Below are 19,001 nucleotides of genomic sequence, written 5' to 3' on the forward strand. Positions count from 1 at the left end.
TAAAATACTAAAAGGGTGGCAACAACCCCAGGAAAATATGCTTTAACCAAATCAGAAGGGATCCCAAATTGTGAGGGGGGAGAAAGGGGATAAAAAGAGGTTCAAAAAGGAAGAAAGAAAAAAAGAGGAAAAAACAAAACAAAACAAAGAAAAGAATTAAAAAAAAGAAAACGAATAAAGAAAAATATAAAAAAGAAAAAATATATATATTAGATAAACTAGTTAAAAAACGTTAAAAAGAAAAGGCGAAGAAAAAAGAAAAAAAAAAGAAAAAGAAAAAAATTAAATTAACTGCAAGACTAAAAAAAAAAATCACAGGGAGAAAGCCATGAGTTCCGTGCTTGGCTTTCTCCTCCTCTGGAATTCTGCTGCTCTCCTTGGTATTGAAACCACACTCCTTGGTAGGTGAACTTGGTCTCGGCTGGATTTCTTGTTGATCTTCTGGGGGAGGGGCCTGTTGTAGTGATTCTCAAGTGTCTTTGCCCCAGGCGGAATTGCACTGCCCTTACCAGGGGCCCGGGCTGAGTAATCCGCTCAGGTTTGCTTTCAGGAGCTTTTGTTCCCTGAGAGCTTTCCGTAGAGTTCCAGAGGACGGGAATACAAATGGCGGCCTCCTGGTCTCCGGCCCGGAGGAGCCGAGAGCCCGGGGCCCCACTCCTCAGTGCGCCCTCAGAGAACAGCGCCCAGTTACTCCCGTCTGCCTGACCTCCGGCTGCGCTCCGAGCTCACCGAGCCTGCGACCGGTTCAAGGTAACACCGAGCTGCGAGCTTACTGTCGGCTCTGTCTCTGTAGCCGGTTTTCCCCTTCCGATACCCGCAAGCTCTGCGACACTCAGACACCCCCGATCCTTCTGTGACCCTGCGGGACCTGAGGCCACGTTGACCCCGCCTGGGCTTCACCCCGGTTTAGCCTCTGGAGCGATGTCCCTCAGCGGAACAGACTTTTAAAAGTCCTGAATTTGTGCTCCGTTGCTCCGCTGCTTGCTGGGAGCCGGCCCCTCCCCGCGGGGTTTATCTTCCCGTTGTTTTGGATTCACGTCTCCACCAGTCCTACCTTTCAGAAAGTGGTTGTTTTTCTGTTTCCAGAATTGCTGTTCTTCTTCTCTTCGATCTGCCTATGGATTTGTAGGTGTTTGCAATCTTTAGATAAGCTATCTAGCTGATCTCCGGCTAGCTGATGTAGTCTCAGCCTGCTACTTCTCCGCCATCTTGACTCCTCCCCTGGAGCACAGTTTTGTCACTGAACACATTTCTACTGTAAATGCCATTGCAAATGGTGGGTTTTCCCCTTAGCTCAACTTGTAGAGAGGGAGGGAAAGAGAAGGAGGAGAGAGAGACTGATTAGACAGTTGGCTCTGGCCCTCACCTCTGATTCAGCCAGCGATTGCTGTTGGCGGTTGGCTGGGTGGGGAGGCTCCCCCACAGGCAGCAGGAGCAGAGTAGGCTGGGGACCGAGCAGGAACTTAGAAACACGTCTAGTACAATCATGTTTTGCTTCTTGTCAGTGACACAATACGTATTTAACATATTCTCCTGGGTATATTAAAATTCAATCTAATACAAGCCAGCGGCAAGTAGTCTTCCTTTCATTATGTACCCCAGGCAGCCCCTGGAGAGAGAGAAGTGGATTGGTCAGCGGAGAGAAGCGAGATCAGAAAGCCATGTGAATGCCACAACCTCACCTCACTCAGATGTGGCTGCCACCTCCATCAGTATCACAGGTTCCAAGAATTTACCAGAAGGGAGGAAAAGGGAGGTGGAAGGAAAAAGAGAGACTGGACAGTAGAGAAATACAACTGATAAAAGTAAGCTCCTTCCAAGAAAAATTCTATTGTCAAGCTGTTCCCTGAGGGAACGCGTCCTCGGAGAGGTACAAAGTGCACTCCCCTTTTCTACTGTGGGTTTTTTTCCCCCTTATCCCTATGAAAAAAAAAATCTGTTAATTGCATATGACAAACAAAATGTTATTCTTTTTCTTGAGTACTCCATAATTGTATAGAAATGTGTATCATTTCCTCTCCATAATTTTGAGAAGATTTTTGAAGACAGTGACATATTCTGACTCTTTAAGAACAAAACAATTCAATTTAAAAATCACTGAATGACAGCAATCAAAGTGCTCAAGTGAGGCAGTTCGCTTCAGCACTTGTTCGAAATGTCATTAGAAAACCGACATATAGCGGGTTGTTATGGCAACTGGAATAGCCGAGTTTATAACATCACTGTAATTAACGTGATCCAAACGTTATTAATCTTTCAACATCACTCACATCCTCTGAAGGAACAGCAGCTCTGGTCCTCTTAGGATTTTTCAATGGTGTTATCTTTGTAGCTTTCTTCCCATTTTATTTTATTTTCAAATATATCTTCCTCTGACGTGGCTTTAGTGAAATTGGCTATTGTTTCTCTGCCTTTATTCATTCTATTTTGACTACTATTTTTTGATAAAACTTTCAATAAAATGGAAAAAAAAGGAATCACAGCTAAAAACCAAAACAAAGTCTAAAGATGAAAAGACACATGCATTTAAATGTGGAGAACCTGAGAAAAATAGTAAAATACTTTGCATATAGAGATTTAGTATTAATTCACATTTGTGTAGCACTTTATAATTTTTAAAGCAGCTTTACATATATTATTTAATATATAAACCCTGAGAGGACAAGTAGAATTTTTGGGGTGCCTACAACATGACATTAAATGTGATATGTAAACGTGGATGTTTTAGATTTCACAACAAACCTGTATGGTAAGTGGGGGTTAAAAATATGCCTTCACAACTTGACAACAAGAACCCAAGAACCCGATTAAAAAATGGACAGTCTTCAAAAAACATTTCTCCAAGGATGATGTGTAGAAATTGTCAACAAATAAATGAAAAGATGTGCAACTTCACTAATTATTAAGAGATATTCAAACCAAAAGTATAAGCCCCTCATATCCATTAGGGTGTTTATTATAAAATAAAACAAAAAAATAACAGGTGTTGGGGAGGATGTGGAGAAATTGGAATCCTGGTGTGCTTAGGTGAAACTATAAAATGGTGCAGCCACTGTGAAAAACAGTATGGTGTTTGCTCAAAAAACTGTCCCAGCAAATGATCCAGCAATCCTACTTCTAAGGTACACATCCAAAAGACTGACAACAGAGTCTTGAAGAAATATTTACACGCTCATATTCACAGCTGCTTCCTTCATAAGAGCCAAGAGGTGGAAGCGACCCAAGTGTCCATGGACAGATGAAGAGATGAATGAACAGGTCTATCTGTTTGATGGAAGATGATTCAGCTTTAGAAAGTAAGTCCTGTCACATGCTAAAACATGGCTGAACCTGGAGGACATTGTGTTATGTGAAATAAGCCACAAACAGAAAAACAAATACTATGTGATTCCAGGGTGTGAGATATCTAAAGTGTCAAATTCATGGGAACGGAAAGCAGAATGGTGATTAAAAGGGGCGGGAGGAAGGGGAAACAGGGAGCTGCCTGATGGCTGTAGAGTTCAGTTTTCCACGAAGAAGCGGCTCTGGAGATCTGTACGACAGTGTGAATATTCTCAGCACTACTGAATTGTACATTTAAAAATGGTTAAGATGGAGGCACCTGGGTGGCTCAGCGGGTTAGGGCCTCTGCCTTCGGCTCAGGTCATGATCCCAGGGTCCTGGAATGGAGCCCCGCATCGGGCTCTCTGCTCTTCAGGGAGCCTGCTTCCTCCTGCCTCTCTGCCTAGTTGTGATTTCTCTCTGTCAAATAAATAAAATATTTTTTAAAATGGTTAAGATGAAAAAAAATGGTGAAGATGGCAAATTCTACATTATGTTGGTTCCCCCCGCTTCCAATTAAAAAAAAAAAAAAAAGCCTCCAAACGGACACTCCTTCCTTGAAAAGGTGAAGCTTAGTCATCTCCCTTGGGATGTACACTGGCTTTAGTAATTTGCTTCTGGTGACCTGAAGTGGAAGAAGGGACAAGGTATGATTTCTAACAGTGGGTCAAAAGAGACATTGCTGCTTCTGCCTTATTCTCGTTCTCTCTCTCTTTTTTAAGGGGAAGTGGGTCCTCTAGGCCCAGTCAAGCCTGTGCACGACTGTAACCCTGGTTGGTATCTTGAGTGTAAGCACACGAGAGACCCCAAGCCTGAAAACACCCAGCTAAGCGGACTCACAACTGACCACACAGAAACTTGACTTATTAATAAATGTGTATACTGCTATTAAGCCACTAAATTTGGGAGTAATCCATCACACAGCAGTAAATGATTACTACAATAAATATTTTCCATTAATCTGAAGCAGTGAAGATCTCTGGTATGTTAGAAGGGCTCCTCACCCTTTTTGTGTTGATCTCTGATTTTGCTGATGTTCCTGGAATCTATTCTGAAAGAGGTTCCGGGTCAGAGTCAGAGGCATGTCTTATGTGAATTACCTGTGTACTCAGCCTTACGACTGATATCGGGGAATGGGCTGTCCTGTAACCTGAGGGCTGCTGGATTTCTTTGAGCTCTTTTACTTGCGTGGCATCAGGAAATAGGAATGCCCAGGAGGTATTCTCATTGAAAGTTCAATCACACATGAACCAGCGAGTTTAGATATTGGAGGTCATACCCCCATCTCATACTATATTCAAAGAAAGTTTTTATTCTTTGTGGAGAAAAGTGAAAGGTCAAAATAGCAATACATCTGAGAAACATCCAAAAGGCCAACAAGAAAGGAAAACTCAACATCATCTCAAGGTGAAAAAATGGGGGTTCACCCAGCAGTGCCATTTGGGAAGAGTTTCTCCCTTGTTGGACTACATACATTCTATCCTTTCCTCTTCAGTGGAGGAATCAAGCTATAAATTTGTGGAGAGTGAGACAAGGAGCCAGATTCTCTAATCCTGCTACTCTGATTTCCTGAAGATTGTATTGCTACCTATGGGTATTACCTTCTAGTGTTTTAAAACAAATTCTCTTCAGGTGAATGAACTTACTTTACTGCTCATATTTATGAACTCTGGATAGGAAAAAGGAGCCTTCCCAGATTTCAAATTTTAACACAGCATCTGATATTATATGATAAAATGAATAAAGACAAATTAATACAGGGGCAGCTGGGTGGCTCAGTGGGTTAAGCCTCTGCCTTCACTCAGGTCATGATCTCAGGGTCCTGGGATCAAGCCCCGCATCAGGCTCTCTGCTCAGCAGGGAGCCTGCTTCCCTCTCTCTCTCTCTGCCTGCCTCTCTCCCTACTTGTGATATCTCTCCTTGTCAAATAAATAAATAAAATCTTAGAAAAAAAGACAAACCAATACAAAATAAAGACTTGAATTGCTTAAAAAAAAAAGAAAAAGAAATCACAGCTCTCAGAATTTTAGTTTTATTTACCGATAACAAGAATGAGGGAGACAAAGGCTATGAACTTAGATTGTTCTGCTTCTATAATCTACCATCACTTTCAACAACATGAGGGAATTATTTACCTTCATTCTAGGAATGAGGAAGCTGATTTTGGGAGAAGTTAAGTAACTTACCCATGGCTTTCCTGCTGGTTTGTACCAGAACTCAGGTCCTAAGTTTTAGTCCAATAGTCTTCCGCACGACTTCTTATTGCTTTTCTGTTTAGATGATATATTTGGCAAAGCTCTTGAGATGTAAATATGAATAAGGTAATCAAGTAGAAAATATCCCTGCAGTGAGGAAACATGGTAGGTACATAAATTAGAATTGGTTTCTTAGGTTTCTTAGTTGAGGATCTCAAATTTTATTTTATTTTATTTTTAAAGAATTTATTTATTTATTTGACAGAGAGAGACACAGAGAGTGAGGGAACGCAAGCAGGGCGAATGGGAGAGGGACTGGGAGCCTGATGGCGGGGTTTGATCCCAGGACCCTTGGATCATGACCTGAACTGAAGGCAGATGCTCAATGACTGAGCCACCCAGGTGCCCCAGATATTTTCAAATTTTAAATGAGATGGCAGTTTAAAAACCTTTTCCCCTAAGTCATTCAATGGTTGAAGAAATCACTACTTGTAAGAGCTGAAACACACAATAGTGTCTCATTTTTGTTTAGCATGTGACATTTTCAGAGCACCTTTATGCATAGCAGTCCATGTGGCCTCTTTGCCTGACAGCCACCCAGGCATCCAGTGCTGGTTGTAAATTAAACACTGGCACGTATCTAGAATGAGCGTCAATACTCTGCACCAAGGCGTCCAAGGTGAATGCCAAGAAAACTGAGTAGTGAACAGAGGGTTTCCACTCTAGGCCCTTAGCAGGCAAACCACAGAACAGACCTTCGTTCATGAAGTATTCCAGTTAGAAATATCTCCTCTGATCCTACTCAAACCTTTGGATGTAACTTATAGCTTATAAGAAATTCAGGGGACAGAAACCAAATTAAACAACACCAGAAAGAAAGAATAAAACAAATCTAAAATGTGGCTCAATCTATAGAACAACAGACTCAATTTCTTATAAAGATCCGGTCATTAAAATAAAAAGGTTGGGAGGGACTGCTCTAAACCAAGAGAGGCTAAAAGGACATAATACTACTTGATTAGATCCTAGTTAAACAAACAAACAACAAACAAACAAACAAATGAAAACCAAACAACCACCCAAAACTATACAAGACACCTTTGGGACAATTACAGAAATTTGGATATGCTCAGGGATTAGACGGTATTGGGGAGTTATTGTTAATTTTAGTACGTGTCTGCCAATTATCAATTTATTGCTTTAGCTCCAAATCACCCTTCTGTAACTGCTCTGCAATACTGGACAGGCTATTTAAGCCTTTTTCCCCTACACTAAGCATGATGTTAAATCTGTCAATAGAGGAAGGCCATTGAGGAGGAAGGGGGCTCCTCTTCCTGGTTTCAGAATGCTTACCAATCAGTAAGCAGTGGATTCGTGTCTAGGGACATCCCAGGGTACACTGCCTCAGCTGTGTGCCCACACTACACAGTCTCTGGACTTGCATGGCAGTCCAGACCCTGTCACCATCTTGATATGACTTTTCCAGTAAGGACACCATGTGCTCCAGACCTCATGCCGGCAGAGGCATCCAGCTTTCAATGCACACCTGCTCTCCAGCCTGGGTCCCTGAGGATGGTTTCTTGCTTGCCTGGCAATGAGGGACCAGCTCTGGTCTGGGAAATCCAACAGACTTCTCTTCATCCCTTGGCTGAACCTTATCTTCACCAGTGAGGTCTGAGCTCTACCATGTTTAAAACTCTTTTGCGAGTTGGTCCTTCCTTCCAGCCAAGAGGTGGTTGAGGTATATCACAACTAAAAACTATGGTGGACATACTTGTTTCCCTCTTTTTGGTGTCACTTCCTTCAAAAAGTCATCATTTGAAGTCACCCCCTTTCATACTTCATCAGCTGGAGGAGGCTTATGTCCCTGCTCCATGGAGACTGCTACCCTGCTCCCTTCACAATTTCATAATGGCATCTGTTTAAGCTCCTCGCTGCTGCTGCTTGGCTTCTGTAGCCAGCCCCCTGATTTTATTCCCTAAAACTTCTATATTCTCGCTTGTGACCCACAATGCTTTTCTGGGCTTTGGCGGTCTTTTTAAGGAAATGGTTTTGAGCACATCGAGAAGGCACTGAGGTGGGAGGGACAGGTCTGGAGCTTGTGCTGAAATGTCAGACGTTTAGCTACAAGCTCATACTTCTCATTCGCATTAGAGTTAAAACTCAACCAACAGAGCTTAAGCTAGAGAAAAGATGGCATGAAAGGGAGTGTGGAAACCTGGCCAGTAATAAAAAGATGGCTGGGGGGGCGCCTGGGTGGCCCAGTGGGTTAAAGCCTCTGCCTTCAGCTCAGGTCATGATCCCAGGGTCCTGGGATCGAGTCCCGCATCGGGCTTTCTGCTCAGCAGGGAGCCTGCTTCCTCCTCTCTCTCTCTGCCTGCCTTTCTGACTACTTGTGATCTCTGTCTATCAAATAAATAAAATCTTTAAAAAAAAAAAAAAAGATGGCTGGGTCTGCACTTAGCTGTGGGGCTCATCGTCGAGGTCTAAGGGAGCTGGGAGAGGAAGTGTACCACCACCACCATAAATAGGCTCATTCTATTGACTTAACCATAAAGATCAGTAATATTTGTTATTTTGTTAGCCTCTGAAATTTTTAGCAGTAAAGTCCCTTAGAAACCCTCAAGTGAAACTGTAAGCTTGTGCAAGGGCAGAGGCCAGGGAAAGAAATTTTAAGAACATACTATACTGGCTTGCAGTGAAGGAGAGCAAGTCAGGTAGGAAAGCTGAGGGAAATGGGACAGACGCCAGTGGAGCACAGTGGAACTACCCTCACGTTTGGAAGCAGAGTCTGTGGTATACAATGGAGGGGGGCTTTGCCGTCATAATTTCATCTGTCCTTCCAGCCACCCCCAGGCATGTTCCCTCCAGGGGCTCTTTCCTTGTTCAGATCTGTCCCAGCTCCAGGGACTCAAACTCAGAGCTGCCTCTCTTCTCCCCAACACGATCTCCCTGTCTTTCACATCTCCACAGATATATCTTCCTTACTTTCTTCTTCTTTTTTTTTTTTTTAAAGATTTTATTTATTTATTAGACACACAGAGAGAGATCACAAGTAAGCAGAGAGGCAGGCAGGGGGGGGGGGGAAGCAGGCCCCCTGCTGAGCAGAGAGCCCAATGCGGGGCTTGATCCCAAGACCCTGAATCATGACCCGAGCCGAAGGCAGAGGCTTAACCCACTGAGGCACCCAGCGTCCCAATCTTCTGTAGATTCATGTTACATTTCCTGAGCCTTTTCTTTGCCTTGATAATGACTTTGAGTTTCCTGATTCCTCTCTTTTTTTTCCTCTTTCTGATGCTTCCTTGGCATTTACATGCTTCCCCTATCAGATCTTGTCTGGAAGGTGCATCATGTTGGACTCTGCAGATTTTTTTAGCTGCTTGTCACCCACGCTGAACTTTGTCCTTGAGTTATTCCTATTGTCTGCTTTCAGTTAATATTGCCACACCAATGGCACTTGGTAGAAAAGACATGGAAACGTAATAATTGGGTCCATTTTATCTGTTTGGCCCTTCTCTTTCAGGCTTTTCCTATGTGTATACGTATATACACACATGGCATTTTAAACTTACATTTAACGATTTTTTAAAAAACAAAAATGGGGTATTATATGCATTGCTCTTTTTTTCCCCCTTAAGAATACTTCCTGGGCATCTTTCCATGTCATTACATGTACACCACTTTATTCTTTCTTGAACAGCTGCACAGTATTTCACCGTATGAATGGTTGTACTTTATTTTCCCAATTTCATATTTTGGTTGCTTCTAGTTTTTAGCTATTTCAAACAATGCTGCAATACATAATCTTGTACATATATCTTTTGTGCACCTGTGTTTTTCTGCAGGATAATTTCCCAGTAGTAGAACTGCTAGTTTAATTGATCTGTGCATTTTAAATGCTGATAGATACTGCTATATTGCTCTCCGAAAAAAGTTAACCTCATTTTATGCTGTTACCAAACGTGACTGAGAGCAGGATTCTTCTCTAACTTAATGCTAGCCTTACCTGGGCTCTCAATGCACCTCAGGGTTCCTACCATTCATTTTTCATTGGTTCTGTATTTTATTGCCTAAATAACACTGCCAGGCCCCTTATATTTCTGAGACCCTTCATTTAATCCTGCCTTTCTGATCTCAGGAACTGACCTAACCTTCTTTTCTGCAGTCTTCAGTGTGCCTGTCATTCATTCTCTTGCTTGCTGCCTTATGACCTTGAGGTTGCTGCTGGAGCTCTCTAATTCCATCTGCATTAGGAAAAAGGCAGGTGGAGAGGTGGGGAGGAAGGTACCAGCATCCATCTCATTTATCAGGAAGGAAAGCCTTCTTAGAAGGCTCCAGAAGATTTCCCCTTACATTTTATTAGCCATAACTGGCTCCCATGGCCATTTCTGCTGCAAAAGGAAATTGGGATATTTAGTATCTGGCTAAATAGAACAAAACTGTCACAAGTATGTACACCAATATCGATTTATTGCTTGAGCCTAGACATGCTGCTGCCCAGAATAAAATGAAGGTTCTGTTAGTATGGAAGAAGGGGAGACTGGATATTGAGCAGTAATCCACAGCATTTGCCAACACTATCTATTTGCTAAATACATATTTGTTGAATGCATAGCATAAGAATAGGTCAGCAACCTGTCACTACACTGAACTGAATATAAATCCCTGATTTATCACTTAGTTATTCAAAGTCACAGTTTGGTTCTAAGTTACAAATGCTGGATATCTGCATGCAGAACTGTATCTCTGTCCTGATGGGGGCTACAGAGTACACATCCCAGGGTTGAGTGGCATTTTGTTCTCATTTGAATTCAAATCAATTTTGTCATCTCTGAGGGGCAGATGTTACGCGTCAAACAAGTGACAGATTGCAGTTTTAATTTAAACAGCAAGATTTGGTTTATAACATGCTTATATTTATTGGAGGAAAAAAAAATCCAATGATGTCACTCAAGTGCTTTCTGGATTTTACTTTAGTAAAAGGTTTTTGGGATGCCTGGGTGGCTCAGTCAGTTAAGCATCTGCACCAGGTCCTGGGATCGAATCCCAAATCGGGCTCCTTGCTCAGCGGGGAGCCTGCTTCTCCCTCTTACTTTGCTGCTGCCCCTGCTTGGGCCTGGTCACTCTCTCTGACAAAGAAATAAATAAAAGCTTTAACAAAATAAAGTAAAAGTTTTTTTTAAATGATGAAGGAAGCAGAGGACAACTGGATACTTATGGGTCCCACGAAAGAATGGAGAAGATGCTGGTGATTGGCACTTTTTGTTTGGATTTGGGACAATAGTACTAGTGGCAGGGACAGGACTAAGGTAGTGGTGGCAGCTAAGAGAGGGAAATCATCGTGGTAAGAGGGTGAGGATGTGGACAGAGGGAGAGGAGAGTCAGTAGAAAGTGGAATTCACGTTCTCCAGGTCCTTTGTCATAACAAGAATGTGTGTGTGTCTTCGTCTGTCCTCGTCACCTGTTTGATTCTCACATCAGCTGAACAGTCATGTCTGAGACTGAGAGTTACATCACAAAGGACAATCAGAACACCAGAGTTGCACAGTCTCTAACTTTGGGCAGCGTATCCTTTGATTTCATCTTTTCCTTCTTTATTGAGGCTAAAATACATCCACTAAAAGTGCATGCAGGGCTTAAATCTTAAGTGCACTGTTTGGGGAATTTTCACATACGCCTGGAACCACCTCCCAGACTAAGACACAGAATATCCCTTTGGGTCCTAGAGTCACAAAGAAGTTCAGGAGTTTAAGGTCTAACCAGTGTATTTTACCTTTTTAAAATCTCTATTAAGAGAACTCACAAACTCAAAACAGGCTCAGGCAGCCCAAGGAAGCGAGTGGAACAGATGGGGTGGACGCTGCCATGGTTAACTGAAAGTGACGACGGGCTTCTAATTTTTTGCTATCAGAAACACTTCTTATGAATAGTTATGTAACTCAAGTTATTTTTCCCATTTTAGGAGACTTCCTTAGGATAGATCTCAAGGGATATACTTATAAGATTAAAAAATAAGTAAAATCATTTAAAAAACTTGTAATATACATTGCCAAATGTGTTTACCAAAAAGCAACTGGGGTGGCCATGGAAATGTGCCCACAGTCCTCCAAACACAGAGGGCAGAGGGGACCACAGGTCTATGCACAGCCACACTGCCACGGGCTGCTCCCAGCCCATGAGCCACTGCCACAGAGATAGCAGAGTGGACCTATTTCTGGGAGACACGGGACCCCTCTGGTGGCTGCCACAGGCAGGAGGACCTCCTATTGCCTTGCTGAACCTTCCCTTAGGCTGCCAGGCAGGGGAGCTGCTCATACCAGCCTTCCCTCCCTCTGCTGGGAGTCAGATGGCCACGTGCTCTGACAGCACCCAGCCTTTCTTGCTCTCTCTCTACTTTCCCTCACACCGGCATTTTGCCTGATGAAATTCTTGTATGCCTCATCCAGGCCGGCTATGTGCTTTGCTTCTCTAAGGACCCAGATAGTCAGTTACGTGTTTCCATTTGTTCCCCCAAGTGATCTACATGTGTGAGTTTTTGCTTCTTCTTTCTCAGCATTTGATAGTTTCTAAATCTTTGCTACTTTGGAAAATGAAGAGAAGCGTTTTCCTGTAATTTGCATTTTTAAAAATATTTTTAAAAAAGATTTATTTATTTTCGAGAATGAGCTAGAGAGAAAGAGAGAGCAGGGGGAGGGTCAGAGGAGGAAGGAGAGGGAGAATCTCCAACAGACTCCCCACAGAGCGTGGAGCCCAACGTGGGGCTTAATCCCACGACCCTGATACCATGATCTGAGCTGAAACCAAGAGTCAGGTGCTGAATCGCGACAGGCACCCAGGCATCCCTAAAGATTTATTTATTTATGTGAGAGACAGAGAGAGGGAGAGGGAGAGAGCACAAGGTTGGGGGGTGGGGCATTGGGAGAGGATGAGAGAGAATCTCAAGCAGACTCCCCCTGAGTGAGGAGCCCCAACACAGGGCTCAATCTTATGACCCTGAGATCATAATCTGAGCAGAAATCAAGAGTGGATGCTTAACCGATGGAGCCACCAGGGTGCTCCTAATCTACAGTTTGAAATAGTGGAGTTTTACATTTTGGGCACATGGTTTCTGGCCATTTGGACCATCTTACCTGGAAATTTCCCTCGAGGAGTCCATGGAAACCCAGAACTCACTTTGAAGATTTTATTTTATTTTATTTATTTATTTGAGAGAGAGACAGTGAGAGAGAGCATGAGCAAGAAGAAGGTCAGAGGGAGAAGCAGACTCCCCATGGAGCCGGGAGCCTGATGTGGGACTCGATCCCGGGACTCCGGGATCATGACCTGAGCCGAAGGCAGTCGTCCAACCAACCGAGCCACCCAGGTGTCCCCCAGAACTCACTTTGAAACAGCCATCTTCTGGGAGGTGTGATCTCTGTTGGTTTTCCTGTCCGGCAGCTGCCAGCACTCCTTGGATTTCAACAGCAAGGTGCCGTCTGCTGCTATGCTCACAAAGGAGTGTCACATGACTCAGTGTGAGCTCGAGGCTGAGAGACTGGAACACAGCCTAGGCAGTTCCTTTTGCAAAATAGGAAGAGCTTATCCTGTGTTGCAACACAGGGTCCCACACAGCCTCTTCTGTGGGAAGGAGAAGAGACCAACATTTACACAGTGCCTACTATGTCCTAGGTACTACCTTTCTCTCATTTAACTGACATAATAGGTATCATTTTCAAAATTCTACAGATGAAGAAAATGATGTTCAGAGAGTGGCACAGTCACACTGCAGGGCAAAAAAGGGACAGACCTAAGTTTGAGGTTGCTCATATTCTTTCGCTTCATCAAACTTCTGACACTTTTTTGACCTCAAGCATTCTGCATCACTCGTCGTTTATCTACGCTCTGTGTTGTGTGGCACCAAGTTCATATCCTCAGTGAATAGTAAAGAACTATGCTGCAGATGACTTAGGCCAATTTTCTGGAATTTGAGTCAACTGAAGAATCACCCATGACTCCCTCTTACCAGTGGACACCACCAGTTAAAAGTGGAGACATGTAGCACTCATTTATCAACTCTTACAAAGGATATCTTCTGAAATGAAGAATAAAAAACCAAAAACCAAACAAAAACCCTGCCTCCCAAAACCCACCAACCAGTGAAAAGGAAAGCAGGAAAACAACCCAAACCTGTAGATAAATAGGACTTAAAAATATATATATATATTAGGGACGCATGGGTGGTTCAGTGGGTTAAGCCACTGCCTTTAGCTCAGGTCATGATTCCGGGGTCCTGGGATCGAGTCCCATATCGGGATCCTTGCTCGGCAGGGAGCCTCTCTCTCCGCTTCTGCCTGCCTCTTTCCCTGCTTGTGTGCTTTTTCTCTCTTTCCTTCTGACAAATAAATAAAATCTTTTAAAAAATATTGTATGATTCAACTCTCAAACCAAAGGATTCAAGGATTAAAGGACTCAAGTTTTATGTGGAACTTCATTTATGTTTAGGGTCATAAAAAGGCATGCTTGGCCCTGTCTCTTCCCAATTTGAATATCTGAGTGCTCTAAGTTCCCATTTCCCCACCAATGCCCCCTTGGTATCATGTGATGAGTTAATAAGGAGAAAATATTACTACATTCTCAGCTTTCACATCCCTAATAAAGCCTATGTTTTAAAGCTGTTATGGAACTTTGCACAGAATCCAGGTTTACAGACAAATTAAATACATAAAAAACTAAGCAAGACAGCAAAGTTTAGTCACCTGAGAAACAGCTACTAAATGTATCTCTTCAGTAAGGAACACAAGATAAAAACTTGAAAAAACTCTTACTTTTTTCCTTTACTCTTTTGCTTTTACTTTCAATTTTACTCTAGGCCTTATTAAATAACACTTTTGGCAAGAAATGTACATGTATAATTTAAAGCCATCCTGATCAGAATGTGTTATAATAACTTGACTATGCAAAAAATTTGTCTTTTTGCTACTGTCATGGAGCTGATCTTCCTGCCAGTTTCAGGGGGTTTAGGTTACAGGGCAGTGCTATTTCACTCTATCTTGAGTAGAGGTAATCAGAGTGGGGGATGATGGAGACTACAGGTTACAAGCACCCTCAAAACTCATGCTGCCTGCCTATGCCCTGCAAGTACATGGGAGTCTTCAATGAGAGATGACTAGGCAGCCAGTAGAACACTTGGTTTAATTACTCCTCCTTGAGCTTTTTCTTCTCCTTCTTCCACTCCAACCCCAGCACTGATGTGTTGTTGCCAAGGACAGCTATCATCTTCTGCTTTGCTCTTACCCTGTCCATTGAACAACCTAACTAACCCATTACCGTGAGTCCCACCTCCTGTGCTGTCTTCAGGTTCTATCCCTTTTCCTTGGGAATTCCATACCTTGTTGGTTCTCATTGTCATAGCTTCTGTAATGACACAGGATAAGCTGAAAGATAACTGGTTTCCTTTAGAAGCTGGGTAAATCTTAATTTCTCCTCTGCCTAACAAAACTGTGTGTTCTTTATTCCCTTAGTGTGACTTCGGGACAGTCGAAGTTAGCAAAGAAAGACAAAGGTACAAACAGCTGTGAATCGTAAAAGCTCTTACCTCTGCTACTAGATCAGGTCCTGGTCTCAGTATCTGACCAAGTTCCTTTTCTCCAAATCACATGGATGGCATTTTCCTCTTTGGGGATTTTCTGAAAGTGAAAGCAATCATCTCAATCACTGTCATTCAAACGCGATGAGATCTGAGGATGGTTGTTACAAGAGTTATGCCAGCTGGGCCAAGCAAATGTAGCTGGCATGCTGCACAAACATGATGTGTGGACTGTGATCAGAATGCAACTTATTTTTTTCCTTTCCTACTGCTTTTCTAAACTCTGTTCTGTGGGGAATAATCTTCCCCTAATCATGGTTGAAAACTACCAAACCAGTGATTTTTCTGTTCCCTCATAGGTCACAGATATCCTACAGTTACTTTATTTTTAAAAAAGATTTTATTTACTTATTTGACAGAGAGAGAAATCACAAGTAGGCAGAGAAAAAGGCGGAAGCAGGCTCCCTGCTGAGCAGAGAGCCCGATGTTGGGCTCCATCCCAGGACCCTGAGATCAATACCTGAGCAGAAGGCAGAGGCTTAACCCACTGAGCCACCTACAGTTACTTTAAATCCCAACCGGAGATGTGGTTTACAATTGCAGTGTTCAGGTCAGTGAGATCAAAACTCCAAAGCTGCTGATGATAGCTTTTCCCTTCTTTCCTCAGACAGACCTGTTTCTTCCAGGAAGCCCTCAGTGGGGATGGGTGTGGTCCTTTCTCTGTCTTCTGGCACTGGCCACCAGAGGCTCAGAAAGCAAAGTGCACACTGGGGTAGCGATGTTCTTATTTGGCTGGAGGGCTCCTGAGCCCTCAAGGTCCAGCATGTAGTCAGTGCAGCCATCCCTGTGGAGGCCCGGCCCAAGATTACTGCAGATTCTTGTTTTTCTCTGTGGGCTCTTGAGAGGGCATCCTGCTGGGTGTCTCTCTCCTCTAGGTCTCTTTACCTAGAAAGGGGTACCCTTCTTTCAGGTGATTTCCTGCGACTCTTGTTCTTAATTATTGTACATTACGTGCAAAGCCTCCGGCCTTTTCTTGAGCTCTCTTAATCCCTCCAGGTGATCTTACTGGGCAAAAAGCCATACTAGCTCTTCTCCACCTGGGTATTGTTGACCTTAAAAGCCAAACTGCCAGTTAGTTTACCAGCAAAATACGGATTTATTTGGGAATGGCAGAGAACTGCATTCTGGGACAAGCAAGCTACAGCAAAACCATAGGTAAGTCCACAGGACACAGGAGAGAAGCACTGTTTTGGGGAGGAAAAGGGGAGGTTGGGAAGGCTGTTACAAACAAAAAGCCCATTGGAGTGAACTGGGAGTTGGAAGTAGAGGGGCTTCTCACTGGCTAAGCTGAGAGTCTTTCACGGGCGAGGCTGTTGGGGGAGGGGAAAAGATAGGGGGAGGGGAGGAAGTAAGCCTCTCTTCTTCCTGCAGGGTAGGAAAGCAGCATCCTTTGGTGCATGATCTATCTCTTCCTGTTGGGTCTGCAATTGAGGATGAGTGGTAGGACGACAGCTCTCCCTGCTAAATCTTTTGACTCCATTGTAGTGAGGTTTCCCATTATTAATTTTCACATTTCTCCCTTTTTGATAAAGCATTGCTGATCAATAGTCAGACTCCTTATATTTAGTGGTTTTGTCCCTCAGTGCCAGGAAGGACCTTCACTAGTTGTCATGTCCTACGGAGAAGAGAGAGTACAAAGCAGTTGGAAAACACTTAAAGCTGTATTTGAGTAAAAAGAAAGGTTATGAAGGAGGCACTTTCCATCTAATGTCTGAATTTTCTCAAGGTCGGAAGTTTTGGAGATCATCTCAAACCATGATCCAGCGTCACCTTGCTGATCATCACTGTTTCTAAAAAGTTCAGCAGTCAATAAAACACAAAACTTAAATTATACAAAGCAGAAGTAATATAATGATTCCAAGTTATGTGATGGAACTAAACTAGGACTCTGGATCTCAAAGTAGGCAACTTACATATTTCTTGGCCCTTACTTTGACTTAGGGGAGAAAAGTTCTCTCTATGACTATATACCTGAAGTTACATATGCCTCCTGGAAGTCTGAGCTTACAGCAGTCATGAAAGCAGAATCATGGGTCCTGCAAAAGTGCACTGAAAGAATTCATTGGTTGCATTTGGGAAGATACAGTCCAGACACAAACATGAAGCAATACCTAATGAACTTTCTGCAAATGGTAAAGCCTCCAAGATGGTTTGAAACAGTATGGCTCTGTCCAAAGAACTCTTTGGAACCAAATGTGTTATTCATAAAATAGCCTCCAAGGTCACACATTCAGAGACCATGAATTGGGTAAGAATCCAAAGTTAGTTAATAGTTCAGATGAAGAAAACCCCAATGAATGCTGAACCTTTCAACCCTTCAGAAGCAGCAAGTGAAAATTTAATTTGTCCCAGGATCATGATGAGGGTGTTTCTAAAAGGCCATAATCAAAAGATGAGTTCCCCCCCTTTCTGCAAGTGTTTGAGAGATGCAGACAAGAGCCTTGTCTTTCCATGAAAGAGACAGAAAAAGCAACAGTGAGAAAAAGGTATACAGATCTGGTCCGCACATCTTGGAAAAGTGGTCTCGTCAGATGTCATCTGCTTCAATTCCAGGAAATCCTTACTTTCAGGTCACCAGATGGTGTGCAGATCTAATCAGGATTTGGTGCTTTCTTTAGATGTGTTGCATGAATACAAGGCTCTATTCCCTGGAGTCTGGCAGCACAAGTGTTGGTTTGCAGTTCCTGATAAGGGTCTTTCCAGAAAGGCCGAAGAGTCTTTCTGGAGGAGTCTCTTCCAACAGATGAAAAATCCAGGTTGCAAGGTTTGATACATAAGGTCATTTCTTCCTGGGATTGCAATGTGAAAATACTGCTCTACTAAAGCATGATTATTTTTAATGGAAACAATGAGGCCTTTACATTACTGAAGTATTTCTCTTCTTAGTAACTGTGGGTCAGACAAGGCAGGAGCCAAGTGCACTGGACATCCTGTGAGTATCTCAAAGGATGAGAGTGAATGAGTTCCCAACTGAATGAAGATGGACCAATGGTAATGCTTTAGGCCAAGTATTTAGAAAGTTTCTACAAATGTTGCCAGTTGAGTCTTAACAGTGCTCTTGGTATGTGTGACTGAGGACCAGAGATAATATGCACAATGAAAGTGTTGTAAAACTGGCCAAATAGGTCAGATTTGTTGAAGCACTTGACCAGTAAAATGGGCTCCCAGATCACTATGAAGTTCAAGAGCATTTCCCCATATAGGGATAATATTTTCTAACAGAAGAAGGATTGGCTTGTCTATAAAGGGAAAGCTTCAGTCCAGTGAGAAAACATATAGACTATGACTAAAATGTATTTACCCACGAGAGGGAAAAGTTGTATAAAATCCATCTATATGAACTGGTTTCCCTGCTTTATGCTTCGGACAGATGGGACAAGTAAGGTAGGCACTTTTCCCAGCCTTATTAACTTTCTCCACCAATATTGGTTCCTGAATGCTATCATTTTGTCAGTAGACCAATGCTCTAATGTATGTACAATTGTTAAGTATTGAGAATTTTAGAATTTCTGGGAGGGCCAGAATGTTATTTGGTCTAAACCAGAGTTCTCTTTTTTATAAAGTCAACAATTATTAGATTTGGAGTTCTGACTTTCCTTCTCTTAGGTCAATTTTTGGGTATCTCATCAATTTTTCCAAAATTACCATCTGGGAAAACATCCCTTTGGACCATGACAGAAGTTTTGCTATTTGTTTCCTGGAGAGCAGCACTTTTCTTTTCCTCTGTTTTTTTTTTTTTTTTTTTAAATATAATCAACAAGGTGGATTACTCTGGCCCTCAGGGAGTTGAGTCTGGAATGTCGGGAATCCTTAGTAGCTAGACTAGCCAATAAGAGTATGGCACCTAATAAATTATGGAC

The 19,001-nt window shown here is 42.7% G+C and overlaps 2 long non-coding RNA genes across 3 annotated transcripts in view; both read right to left on the reverse strand.

The window, feature by feature from the left end:
• The window catches only part of LOC309862250, a 42,464-nt gene extending 29,781 nt beyond the window's left edge, over nucleotides 1-12,683 (reverse strand). Inside the window, exons 1-3 of one of the 2 annotated variants that reach the window (XR_014310381.1) lie at nucleotides 12,647-12,683; nucleotides 5,508-5,663; nucleotides 1,367-1,609 (exon numbers count right to left, since the gene is read on the reverse strand). This is a non-coding gene — a long non-coding RNA (uncharacterized lncRNA). Of the gene's footprint in view, nucleotides 1-1,366; nucleotides 1,610-2,938; nucleotides 3,742-5,507; nucleotides 5,664-12,646 lie in introns of those variants that run through there. The other variant, XR_014310382.1, reaches the window with a different exon arrangement.
• Nucleotides 12,684-15,107: 2,424 nt separating this feature from the next.
• The window catches only part of LOC309862249, a 103,946-nt gene continuing 100,052 nt past the window's right edge, over nucleotides 15,108-19,001 (reverse strand). The window contains exon 7 of the long non-coding RNA XR_014310375.1: nucleotides 15,108-15,181. This is a non-coding gene — a long non-coding RNA (uncharacterized lncRNA). The remainder of the gene's footprint in view (nucleotides 15,182-19,001) is intronic.

This window comes from Mustela nivalis (assembly GCF_964662115.1).
Source record: "Mustela nivalis genome assembly, chromosome: 3".
Classification (NCBI taxonomy): Eukaryota; Metazoa; Chordata; class Mammalia; order Carnivora; family Mustelidae; genus Mustela; species Mustela nivalis.